Source organism: Dysidea avara, chromosome 9, assembly GCF_963678975.1.
Source record: "Dysidea avara chromosome 9, odDysAvar1.4, whole genome shotgun sequence".
Classification (NCBI taxonomy): Eukaryota; Metazoa; Porifera; class Demospongiae; order Dictyoceratida; family Dysideidae; genus Dysidea; species Dysidea avara.
The window spans coordinates 14,422,412-14,434,439 of record NC_089280.1 but is presented as its reverse complement, the minus strand read 5'-3'; the positions used below and the strand labels follow the sequence as shown (position 1 = coordinate 14,434,439).

The 12,028-nt window shown below is 37.6% G+C and overlaps 1 long non-coding RNA gene across 1 annotated transcript in view; it reads right to left on the bottom strand.

Moving 5' to 3' along the window:
* LOC136267432 (uncharacterized) overlaps window positions 1-9,024 on the bottom strand; it is a 64,964-nt gene extending 55,940 nt beyond the window's left edge. Inside the window, exons 1-2 of the long non-coding RNA XR_010706685.1 lie at window positions 8,880-9,024; window positions 7,982-8,107 (exon numbers count right to left, since the gene is read on the bottom strand). This is a non-coding gene — a long non-coding RNA (uncharacterized lncRNA). The remainder of the gene's footprint in view (window positions 1-7,981; window positions 8,108-8,879) is intronic.
* Between the last annotated feature and the right edge of the window lie 3,004 nt (window positions 9,025-12,028).

The following is a 12,028-nucleotide window of genomic DNA, read 5'->3' as shown; positions in this document are numbered from 1 at the left end:
TTTTCTGGAAACTTCAGAAACCCCCCTGGAGCCACCCCTAATTGCATTATATGCCCAGTATTTCTTGACCTCACTATAAGACCTCTTAAGATATATATCTGCAACTATTATAAACATGCTACGTAACTAATTGTGCATACAAGCTCAATATATTTTTTGTTCTATCACTGTCTCCCAACAGCAGTCCTGTGATGAATAGCATACAAGTATTGCTCTGGCTCCTCAAGTGTACAGAGAGAGTGCGTGAGCACTCCAGATTGAAGTAACAAATATCCTACACACACAAACACACAAAGTATATATGTATGTGTGGAATTGTACATGCCTAAACACACAACACTTTTATTATGCTACATAATGAGGGGTCTAAAGCTCCATTTTATATATTGTAATGGTACGTACGTATATACAGTAGGCTGCAGAAAAAAGTTAACGTTTCGTAATTGTAATTACGCTGTAGTAGTGTAATTACAAAGCGTAATTACGAATTATGCTCTATTGGTAACTATGAGTATATTGTATATATGGCTGGTGAAAAACTACTTTTTTTGCATAATTACGGATTATGGTCAAAATGTAATTACAGTACAAACATGGTAATTACTTAGTAATCACACCGTAATTACAATTACGAAACATAAACTTTATTTTGCAACCTACTGTATAGTTGCTACATACATGACTGTACATGTATACATATAATAGTTAAATTTTAATCATATCACCAGCTATCTACTATCCCACTAGGAACTGGTGAGAAGCCTCTGTAAATCCAGTGAGTCAGAATCTTAAAACCAAAACTATGTAGAATACAGAAAAATCCCAAACCAATGGTGCCCAGCAACATGCAATCTAGACATGCACTATAAATCTATAGGATCTGAACATTTGTAAATTGGATAGCACTTACAGATGAAACCCCAATTTAGGTTGACTGCAGTGAAGATTTGTTTGAAGTTTACTATAAATTCTAGTCCTACCAGTTTCTGACTGTGAAACTACATGCATGTGGAAGTGTTTGGTTTTCAGAAACGTCTGAGTATAAATATGAATGACCGAACCAATTGTCAAAAATAGATCGTATCTAGAAAACTTTAGAAGTGCAGCCCACCTTGCAGCTACAACTACTGCTGTATCAAATTACAAAATTAATGTACCCATGCTCTACAACTGAACATATATAAGTATGTGCATATCATCCTCTACATAACTCTGGGCACACAGGGGCCAGTGGAAAATTTTAAAGGGGACAAGCAAATGCCATTTGAAAGATTAGGTGACCACATAATGGGTGTTAAACAGAATTTTGGGACATAATTGAATTTTTGTAATATTTGCTAAAAGTTATATTGAGACTGCCATGAACTTTTAACTCTGTTATTCACATGGTTAAACCAAGCCATTCTAATTTTTAGAAAATGGAAAATCTAAAATGGCACATGTCCCTTTTTTTCCACTAACTCCTTCAAATGTACCCATGCTCTACAACTGAACATATATAAGTATGTGCACATCATCCTCTATACACAAATCTGGGCAAATTTCATACATATTATTAGGATAAAATGACAACTATTTCTAACATGCTTAGCAGCATTGAACAATATATAGTACAGATCTACTTACAGAGTAACTATTTTGCATAAGGTTGTTCCTTTATGCATTTCAGCTGTAGTATCTCTGGAGATATGACTATGCAGATATAACTTGACACAGCAAACAGATTGATTGTTATGTTATAATTATCAATAATATAGGTAGTTTCTACAAATGGTCCCTACTGTGTTGAGAATCAGTTTCTAGCTACACACAACTTATGAGAGTGTAGGCATTGCCACTATTACACTGCCTCCAGTGATATGATTGCCTTAGGATCTTGTTGTTGAGCTACTTAATATTGTCCCTACACTTTGCATCTTGCAAACCCATTGGTTATTAGACCACACATACACACATGCACATGCACACACAAAACACCATGTACTGAAGCAATAATATTACATAGTAGGTCTATGATGGAAATTCAGGTATGTGCTTTGTGCTCTGTATTCTATGCACGTGGTTGGGGAATATGATTTTACTTTTGACTTCCTGGGTTATGTCTGTTTATGTAGTGCACATATTCATCAAAATAATAAAGAATCTTTCAACATGTCATTAGCTTGATAGCAATGATGCACACAGCAAAAGAGTGCAGTATTGTGACAATCAGTATCTTGAACATAGTGCATGATCAGTATGCGGAGAATGTATTGTTACATGTCTATTCATTTCTTATGCATCATGACCCCACCAAGCAGTACTGTTCTTGAAGTGGGAGCACATGCATGATTTATATTGTGTATATAGTCGACCCATGATGATGTGTTGCTCTATATGTCCTATTTGTACATGTACTCAAATAAGCATACAGTACATGCTCCTCACAGCAGTATTCTACCTGGACAGATTACATAATGAGACTCAATACAACTCAAATTGCAGTGTTTCAGTGATACGTTGTATGAAACAGATAACCTTCAACGCTTTATTTAAATGTGTCTTACACTGTCAGGTTCTACAAATTAAAGAGAGTAATATAGCCACACACACAGATATTGAGAGTCCAGACTGTATTTTAGTAATGAAAACATTATCTATGGGAATTTTCCTTTTTTGTCTGTATCATCAAAAGATCACTGCATGACCATTGTGTGAGTATGGGTTATGTCAGTTGTGTGTGTGTGTGTGTGTGTGTGTGTGTGTGTGTGTGTGTGTGTGTGTGTGTGTGTGTGTGCTGTGTGTGTGTGTGTGCATGTGCGTGTGTGTTACACACAATGACATCAATATACACACACACACACACACACTACACAAGCTTATACAATAAAAAAATTCTTCATTATGTGCACTCAATGAAACACTTCACGTATATACTTTTATAAAATACTACAATATCTGTTATCATTGAAAATTATAGCCATGCAATGACAATCATCTGTATAACAAAAGAATGGAATGTAAACTAGAATTACATGCAGGAACCAGACAGGCAGAACATACGTATAAGCATTATACAGACTTAAACAAGTCACTGGCTTCAAACAATAATATAGTCAGGTTCACTATGTCAAAAAATACACTTTCGTTCAAAGTTTATGGGGATTAGCAAACCTATACATTTTTGGAAAGCTTAGAGCATGAGGAATCTGAAAATCAATGTTTACATTTGCTCAGATTCCTGCAAGGTCAGCATTTTTTTAATTTCAAAGTGACAGCTAAAAATAACAAATTTCTAATACATCAAGTTTAATTTTGACATAAAAGATGGACTCAACAAATTCTCTGGTGACATTTTTACATCTCTATTCATTAGAAGTGACAGTTAACCATGAATAATTGAAAGTTTTTGCAAAGGGATTAGAAGAACATCCATTATATGCTGCAATAATTCAGGAATAATTTACAGTGAAAAAAGTTAATGAATATTCTGGAGTATAACTGGTGCAAAGTGTAATTGGTGCAAAGTGTAATTGGTGCAAAGTGTAACTGGTGCAACATATAATTTGACTTCTAATAAAACAGTTCAAGCCTGAAAATTTAGATACTCTAATAGAGCAGTCACATAATCTAGTAAAGCAGTCAACTTTTGAGCCTATTTTTTTGCTAATGTGTTTATGCATGTTTAGCATAATTACTACTAGATAAATTTTGAAAGAATTTTCATTTTCAAAGACAGTAGTTTGCTTAATAGTTTTAAAATAACAATTGGCAAGAATGAATTCACGCTGATCACCAAGAGCAATTTTTTTGCACCAGACAGACTTGCACCAACAAGTTAAAATCGATATATACACAATCTTGAAAATTAGTATCCACTGTAAATCCAATGAAAATTTGCTTTCCAGATTGTATATCAGACATATTCAAATAATCCAAAGATTGCCATTGTCAACAAATTAATTCTTATCCAAAAATAAACAAAGGACATTTGGCACATCTGGCCAAGACATTTTTAATGACTGGCTCACAAGTAACTGCTTTAAGCATAAAGTTGGATTACGGATCAAAAAAGTAAAGAAACAATTGAATAGCTAAACAGTAGTGAAACAAAAGAGGTTGCCTATATACTGCAGATGTACTAGTGGACATTTAATCTGCAGTATATAGGCATGCAACCTCTCTTGTTTCACTACTGTTTAGCTATTCCCTTGTTTCTTTACTTTTTTGATCCTTAATCCAACTTTCTACTTATTTGTTTACTGTTTTTGTAACATAATTATGACTGGTGGACCTGCACATATGTTGCATCAAAAGGAGGACAGGTACCTGACAAACCATATGTCTGGACGCATGCCCCAACTATCAGTTATGTAGCTAATAGGGAGGTAGCCATGATGCTTCATTTTCATCTATAGTATGCTTTGCCCATTACATAACATTGCAAACAAAGAACAGCATGAGAAGCATCTCAATCAATCATATCAAGAGTATATAATGGGGAGGATACTCTTGATCATATTGCTTATGGAAAATACAGCCACAGGGAAGCCGTATCACGATATAATATAGCATGAATTGACACCTTGCATTGTCAGTGAAGAGAACTGGAACACAAAGGAGGACAAAAGGCGAGTCCATGATGCATGTATATATTGTGTCGCCAAAACCAAGCCTGTATGTCAAGTTATGCTTGGCAGGGAGCATCAGTCAGTACATCAGTCAGTCAGTCAGCATAAAATTTTGTTGGATAGAAAAGTTTTAAATGCTGTAGAAACTTGTTGGAAGAATTTGGAGTTGACATTTTGGGGCTTGGCTGTGTCTAACCAATGTTGCCAAGCTGTCATGAAGGGAAATTGAGACTGGTTTTAGGGTGATATTTTGAACCAGAAAAGCTCAATTCTGTATGATCCCTAATATACAGTATATACCGTATGATGCATTGAAAATGACAACAGTGACACTGCTGATGATTGTTATGTATATGTATGTATATGCATAGCCATGATGTCTTCATATGTAGCTATACTCTACTTCTCAATGTTAATAATTCACTTATTCACTTTGTTTCATGCAATAACTATCAGCCAAATAAATTGCTTTTAGGTTTCTTAGTGCTTTAGAGGTCATTAAATAATGGATTCTATATGGGTGTGAGAACATAGAAATGGTGTTTGTTGCAATTCGCTTTCAATAAGAGGCTGATATATGAAGAAATTAGCACCATAAAGACTGCTATTTTCAAACTGCTGATTGACTACCATGCAGGCATCTGTATACAGTAAATGTAAGCACTGATTTTCACTGATCTCCATGCATTCTCCATGCTCCGAGCTTTATGTAGGCCCATAAATTTTGAACAAAGTTATCTTTGACATAGTTATATGACTATGTCAATGCATACCACCAACTGACAAAAGTGCCAGTCAGGGTGAAATCATAGTTGCCAATTAACAAAATTACCTTTTAGGGGAGAATATTTAATGTAAATTCCAATCATTCTTTCAAACCTAGAATTAGCTAATCTCCTGAAATTTATGCCCAACATAAGCACACTAGCTAGGACTTTCACAAAAGTGACTGCTACATTGGAAATATGGAGTCAAAAGTTGACTGCAAGTGACTGCTCTATTAGAGTAACTCAATCTTTTCTGCTGTTTTTAGGCTTGAACTGTTTCTGTGGAAACCAAACTAATATTTTATACCAGTTATACATATATCTCATCCAATTAATCTGGAATATTCCTCAATTCTTTTCGTTAAAATTTATTTCCTGAGTTATTGCAGCATAATGGACACTCTTCTATTCCGTTTGTTAAAACTTTTAATTTTTCATGATTAGCTATGTCACCTCTAGTGAATAGAGATGTAAAAATGTCACCAGAGAATTTGTTGAGTTCATTAATGAACTTTTATGCCAAATTAAAATTGATATACCAGGAATTTCTTACTTTATTGGCTGCCATTTTGAAATTTAAAAATGCTGACCTTGCAGGAATCTGTGCAAATATAAACAATGATTTTCAGATTCTCCATGCTCTAAGCTTTCTGAAAATATATAGGTTTGCTAATCCCCATAAAATTTGAACAAAAGTACATAGTGGACCTGACTAATAGTACAGTAATACAAGTCTCTATTAGAGAAATTGTTATGTACCACTTATATCATGGCTTTTCCCTATAATATATGGGATGTGAGTAATACTGGACAAGTGACAATACCAGACATATATGGTTTGCAGTTTAGAACAATTAAATATTTTATTAATTCATGGTTTGTAAATTTTACTCTTTCACCAAAATACAGCATGCATGGTACTGATTAGTTGAGAAACTTTTTGCTAGTTTTTCAGACTCACATTTACAATTCATACCCATATAAAATACTTGTTTAAGTACATAATATTATTGTAATGAGCGTGCCGAATAAGGTAGCTATAAAGTGCACATGGCTAGTAATGGGTATGCTTCAGTGCAGATATAAAATGTGCCTATATATAATAGTTAGACACCAAGACCAAGGGAACTAAGCGATTTAGTAACCCTGATGGCCTGAGGCTGTAGCATCCCGAGCGCAGCGAGGGTGCTACTAAGGGCCAGAGGGGTTACTAAACCGCTTAGTTCCCATTGGTCGCGGTGTCTAACTTATTTAGACTATGGTTTAAAGTATGTACCTTTATAGCTAGAGCATGAGTGTGGGGTGAAAGAGCAATGCAGAACAACCGAATGGTTTCTTCCTGAAGTCCTTACAACACCCACAAAAATAATTATTCGACCGGTAACCAAAGTAACAACTAGAACTACAGTACATACGCTGGTTTAGTCTACTATTTGTCCAGAATTATTTGTGGAACACGGAGAAGACTATTACAGTACTGCAGTGTGCCTTTTGTGTTATAATTATTTATCATGTACAAAATTGCTTGAGGGCGGGTTACTAAATGAACATGTGTAGGTAAAATGAGCATGTCAGGCTCTAGTCTGGCAGTGCCCGCCCCTTCGTTTTTACAGTAAGGGTCTGGTAACCGTAGTATAGGGTACTGTGTTACTACCACTATAGTGGTAGAGCCAATCAAATCACAGTATCCAGTTTAAATAAGTATTTGTGACGTAAAACGTGTAGTTTGCGCCATGAATAACACAATAACCATAGTGACCGAATTTGGAATGGTAGGAAAGAAGCTGATACTCGAGCGAGACTCCGAGATACACATGCTGTAGACCTACGTTGAGAAGTATGAAGTTTTGTACTTTCTTCGCCAAGTTATAAAGGCCTAAAAACAGGTAATTTATTACATCACGCGCAATTTGAAACCACATTTGACTTCCGGTAGCACAGGTACCGTACACTACAGTTACCAGACCCTTACTCTAAAAGCGAAGGGGCGGGCGCTGCCAGACTAGTCAGGCTCGATGTCAGGTGACTAAGTGATTTAGCAAGGGGTAGTCACTTCCATACTGCCAATTGATGCGCTCGCGACCGATCAAAGTTTGATTGTCAAACTATTGCCTTGATCACTTGATTTCATCTTTCCAAGAGCCTTGATTCTTGATCTTCAACCATAACAGCTTAGTAAATTCTCGTGTTGCTCAAAGTTTGCTTGATCGCAACTTTTGCGGACTCCTTGATCGCTTGATTCACTGCAAAAAAATACCCCTTGATCGCTTGATTAAATCTTGATCCCGGTCGCAAGCGCATCAATTGGTGGTATGGAGGTGACGACCCCTTGTTTAGTAACCCTGTAAATTATTATTAGTGTAGGTTATCGCACAAATCAAGGTATCTTCGCTATTTTAGAGACCTTAGGAATGGCACAATTATCACCGAGGGCGAAGCCCGAGGTCATTATGTGCCATTTGGAAGGTCTCTAAAATAGCGAAGATACCGTGGATTTGGGCGATAACCAATTTAGACTAGGACCATTTAGACTATGGCTCGTACGGCTCTGGTCACTGCCAATAATGGCGGCTTCCTGATTGAATTAGTGTTAAAACAACTCACTGGTAGGCTTCCTAGATGAATACAATCATCTCTAATATTATCCAGCGATGTTTTCTTCACACTCTAGCGATGATTTCTGATGGCTGTTGTGACTGGCATGGAATCCAGCAAAACTTCTTTTTTTTTCTACAAATAAAAAAACAGCAATAATTGACAAATGAATAAATACAAATACAAAAAAACAAGAACAAACACTATATTAAATATGCAATACCAGAAATTTGAGGTCATGGGCCTACTGATTAAAAATTAAATTGACATAGCTATACAGTGTTGGATTGGCAATACATCTCAAATAGCGGTGTACGATGTCCACTTTGTAGTGAAGGTAATGAAATAAGTATAAATAGAGGCTAAATCAGGGGCGTAGCTAGCCAGAAGGTGATGGAGGGGCAGGCATGTCCCCACGAAACACTCAAAATCATTCATAATTGCAAAAAAGGCTAATGACCCAATGGTGGGCTAGCCAACATACGGTGTTGTATTATTACAGCTTAAATAACTAGCTACGTAACCAGACTGCTTCCAATCGAGGTAGCTATATTTGTCGAGAATCATCGCACGTGCCACAACTGTACTCCAACAAATTCATCCACAGTCCGGTAGAGCTAATACTTTAGTGCAAATACAGGTTACTTTACGTTAGCGACAGCCTGTGCTGCAGTCCTAGCACACTGCTGATAGGATGACGTATTCACTCACTTCACTCAGCGAAATTGAAATGCCATGTATTGCACGAAATCCCACCTGTCTTGCTAGCAGAACTTGTAAGCTTGACTGATCCACCTGACTGACTAAGTAAAAACAGACTGCACTGCCGTACGTACAAAGGTCCAGTGTGATCGACTCGCCATGATAAAATAAACTTGGTACATTTATTTAGCTAACACTTTATCACCTCGTAGATAGTAGGTTCATAGCGTCATCTGGTCTCCTTTGTCACTTGTGAGTTGTGAGTCCTGCCGTGGAGAAGCGGGTCACTCTTTTTAGATTCAAAAATGTTCTATCACGCGAGTAATCTAGGCTAAATATAGAAGTATGTGTCTAATATTTTCGTTCGATGGATTCGCGAGCGAGTTGAATGTTGTGTGTGCGCATTCACTAGCAGCCCCTGGTGATACCGCGTAGTAGTGTACATAATTTACAGTCATTTGCGTGTCAGTTTAATATTGGTAAACTTGTGACGAAGGTTTTTAAAAAAATCATTTAGTGATGGGGGGGGGGGGGGGGGGGTGGGGGTGGGGGGCAAATGCCCCCCCTTGCCCCCCCTTAGCTACGCCTCTGGGCTAAATGACCCATTTGGTAGGATTGAAGTCCGTCCACATGTGGCAATACAGACTATGGTTCAGTAGGCCCAAATGTATGAGTTTAACATACAATAAACTCACTCACCCTACGAAGTCGGTTGAATCTGTATGGAGCGGCGGAGGAAGTAGTTGATATGAGGGGGGGCTGGGCTGACCCAGACTTATTTCTATAGTTTGGTAAGGTGAGACCAAAAAAAAAAAAAAAAGGTCGCAACCAACTGACAAGAGCTTTCCACCTCACCAGCTACCATTTCTAGCTGATAAACTACATAAAAATCATTTCATAGCTCGCTACACACTGACTACTTTATTAGAGTGACTGCTCTATTAGAGTATCTCGATCTTTATCACGGTTTTCAGCCCCACTCCAAGAAAGATAATTTCGGTGTGATATCATTCTGGGGGGGGGGCTAGGCCCCCCTCAGCAACCGAGGGGGGGCTTTAGCCCCCTAGCCCACCCCCCCCCCCCCCCCCCCCCCTTTCCGCCGCCTATGTCTGTATGTAACCAATCATTTTCACCTTATTATTAACGCGTAGGCTAAAACCTTCGCTAAATACAGCCATCTACTTGTGGTTCCAGGCCTTCCATAAATGTCCAGCGATGCTCCAACAAATTAGAGGCAAATCCAACACTGACCTTACTTAGAAAGGTCAATCCAACTAATTATAGGTGTTCTGTTTTCTCCAGCACGTAAACTACGAAAGTAGTAGCTAGCTGAAACCGGCGCCAAATGAGATAGTCTACTTTTCAGGGTATATTAAAATCACGTACATGGAACTAGAAAATGCTTGTAATAAAATCAGAAGATTATGATGGGTGTTGTTTTAAACTAAGGAGTTTGAGCATGCACGTACACAGTGCAAAACCTAGAGCATGCTTTAGCATGCTCTCGTCTAGGGGGGTCTGGGGGCATGCCCCCACAGAAGATTTTTTGAGAATTTACCCATCTAAGGTTAAATCTGGTGTAAATTTGGACCAAAAATTGCTCGACTAGTTATGCTAGCGATAATAATTAACAAAGCAAAACAACTGAAGTATGATGTGATAGACCAGCTTCCTACAGGACAAGACACTTATGGCATACGCGTTGTGATACAGACTACATTATAGTCAATCAACTCAATTAATTTAAAAATGCAATAACACGCACACATGCATGCACGTTATAAACAATCATCAGTTTAGCCGGTGACTTGTGGCTTCCGGATGAATGGTTTTGTATAGACGAGCTGCAGGCTATAAAGGAACATGTACTTGTAAATTACAACAGAAATTGAAAAAAAAAAAAGAAACAAACAGTTAATATCTCACACAATGTTCCTCAGTTAACTGAGAAAGTTAAAGCACACAACCAGTTATTTCGAGTATCCCTTTGATGTGGTTAACACTCTAATTTATGAGGTATAAATGTGCCATGATTAAATTAAACCATGCACACACAGACACACACACAGACACACACACAGACACACAGACACACACAGACACACAGACACACACGCACACGCACACACACACACACACACACACACACACACACACACACTACATACACAGTATGGCTTTGCAGTGTACTAGGTGGAAGCAAATTTTGAGGTTAGTGCAAGATAATATTGTGCTAAATGGCTTCAAACCCTTTGGAATGTGTTGGTTTCAATCATTAGACATTTATTCCAACATATGCATAGCTTTAAAAACATCGCATTCAAAAGTGATTGTATTATATGAATATTTTACACAAGTTGTCTACACTAATGCACACGACCAAAAAATGTACTAAATTTCTGGTATTGGACAGTCACCATTTAGAAAACTGGCAATTTAGTCTCAACCTGGATAATTAAGATCAATTGGTGCTGTTTCTAACGAATGACCAAAGCGGCCCTTTGAGGACCTAGATCCCCATAAACATCTGATTGCAGACCTCAGAAGTGAGGACAGGCAGCACCGCACCCATTCCATTACAGCTGCATAATTTGTGTCCCACTTGTCAGATAGCAGGGAGGCAAGGCGCTTGTAAAAAACTGTTGTTTCATTAGCCATTCCTCCTGTGGCTGAGAAAATTAAAGGAGTAAAGAAACTATGTTCAACTTCACAGATACGAGCTTCATACAAACGTTTCTTACTCAATTCATGTTTTCTGTAAATGCTCTTGACATTGGTGGTTCGATTACTTGGAGCGTGAGGATTGAAAATTTTTACGTCAATATAGGTTTTCTCACAGCGACCACCCCAAAAACCATTTGCTGAAATGTCAAGACGAGCTCCATCTTCGATGTTTGAAGAAGCTAAAATAAACTGCTCACCAGTGACTGGTTGTAAATGGGGCTCCACTTCAACCTCATGACAGACCTCTGTAAGTAAACTAGCTGTCAAATCCTGAATTTCATTATGGCGAATTGATGGAAAGCCACCCTTGGGGCATGTAAAAGAATGTTCAACAGAAAACTTTGTGCCACAGGCACAATGTTGAGGGAGCCTGGCTGGATCCCAGCAAAACACATGGCGCACGTGACAAATAGTTTTGTCTCGGGTATCTAACCAGTTTAGATACCTACCCACGGTATCTATTGGATTTTAAATACCTCATTAACGACTAAACTTCAAAGCATAGTATGCGTACCATAGTCTAATTATTATTATTAAATACAGAGAAAAAGACATTATGTCTTTGAGTCCTGCTCATTACAATAAATGATTACATTAAGAATAAAAGTTATCAATCAAAATTTTAAAGTT